Source organism: Coturnix japonica, chromosome 4 (genome assembly GCF_054131305.1).
Source record: "Coturnix japonica strain WE chromosome 4, WE-NBRP24, whole genome shotgun sequence".
NCBI classification, from domain to species: domain Eukaryota; kingdom Metazoa; phylum Chordata; class Aves; order Galliformes; family Phasianidae; genus Coturnix; species Coturnix japonica.
In genome coordinates this window covers 15,865,143-15,867,316 of record NC_140666.1, presented here as the reverse complement: position 1 = coordinate 15,867,316, position 2,174 = coordinate 15,865,143, and positions in this window count along the sequence as shown.

Here is a 2,174-nt window from a genome sequence, read left to right as displayed (position 1 = left end):
GGCTCCCTCTTGGCCTAGTTATTAGTCAATGTGAATCAACTATTGATTCTTCATTATTTTCCACAAGAAATCAAAGATCCAACACTGGAATAGAACTTAAATTCTGAACCTAAACCATTAGATCACTTTCATCTACTTGATATTTCCATGGGTCTAGATTTACTTATGCCTTTCTGAGTGTTGAGTAATTAGTAAGTTCAAACTCCATTTTTATTCACCTTATTCTAATTTTAATATGATAGCGCCAATAGCGTTACATCTTCATATACCCATTTTAGACCTGTATTATTAATACATCAATAAATATTTCAGGGATTATTTAATGCATTCAGGAGTTATTTCAGACTTCTTTTTATTAGAGAAAAACTGCTTCTAAGGTGCTTACCACATTTCTATTTGTTCCTATATTGTTTTAAGGCAAAATATCTTAATTGTGTTTGTGTGTTTATGCCTGTCATTAACACCACAGAAAAACAAACAACTGAAAACCTCATTGCTTAATAAAATAAATTTGTAACAACATAAACGATCGCTTTCATTAAGAATACTTGCTGTCAGACAAGTGGAGATACTAACACATCTAAATCAGTTTCTCAAAAAATTCCACATAACATCTTTTTTCAAATCTTAGTGCTCCACTAAATTAGCAATCTGAAAGCACAAATCCGTAGGATACATTCCAACATAAAAATGTTTTTGTAGTGTACTGCACTACCAGTTTGCATCTTCAGGGCTATAGCATTCTGTTTTCTGATTTATTTACTGTGTCTTTTTAGATATATAGTGAGATATAATAACATAACTGCACATCAGATCTGCTGGTAACAATAGATATCTTTATCAGTGCTTTTGTATAGAAATCCTACCCTAAAAATAACAGCATATAAATAGACTTCTAATCTCTGCTTGTAATGTTTGTATGCACTTATCTTTCTTTTCTTTTATATTCCTAATTAGTTGCAGTTATCTTATATTCAATAAGTAGACAAGTGATAATCATAAGAATTCATAGTCTGATGCTAATCTAATATTTGTCAGTATTACACAAGGTTACGTTATTGTCTTTTCCCAGCATTAATTCAAAGACCCAAAGAAGGATCTTACTGCTTTATCTACATTAGTTGCTCTACTCAGACTTGCAAAATTTACATGTATTTCTTTGAACCAGACAGATGTTAAATCACCTTCTCTGTTTAAGAACATCTTTGTTGTGCTCTTTGTTTTTCAACATTAATTATGCTGATGATAATTAATGAGCTTTCAGTCTAATCAGGAGAAGGTCCCCTCTGCAACGCCTATTTCAGTATATAATTCAGTCTCAGGAAGTGTTGCACAGCCTTAAGGCCAAACAGCACAGACTGTTCATAAAAGTCTTTCCCCCTACCTCTCCTATCTGCATGACCAAATATCATTGGTCATTGTCAGTCATTTTGGGGATGGCCTCTGGCTTGTGCAAATCCCCCAGACTATATGCAGAAATTTGTTTGGAGAGTGTTATTTGGTATAGGTCAGGGTAAAGCATGCTATCAATTCAAGAATAAAATGAACAATTTCTGTTAGCCTGCACAGATGCATATTGCTTTACTGGTACAGTTTCAAACCAAAACTTTGGGTGCAAAAATTCTGTGGGGTTGGAGTCATACTAAGACACCTGAAAGAGTCTCTAATCCATAAAAATTAAATTACATGGAATTCATTTGAACACAGCTCCAAGGGTCAAACAATTACTTGTATTTTCCAGAAAAGCAGAAGAATTTTTTTCATGTCCTTCTCATCCCCACACATATTGCTGTAGAGACGACTATGCAGCTAATCTGTCTTTGACCTCTTCTGAATAACCTTGTATAAAGTAAGGACCTGTCAAAAATTGATTTAAAATCAGTTATTTCTCCCTAGGGAATCTTATGCACTAAGTCTCTTAGAGGATATTAATCAGTTTCATGATCTGTAAAGGTCCAACCTTGTTATCTATTGACTTTGGACTAACTGGGTGTTCTTTAAGGCCTACATCACGTTCTTTTTTGTTAGAAAAAGGAGGCAAAGGAGAACGATGAGATAATCACACAGCTCTCCTGCTGAGGTCTGTTTATATATGTCAAGTTTCATCCAGTGATTGAGCCTTCCAACTCCGCATTTTCTGACTATACCCTTTTTGACACTGCATAGTTCTATCC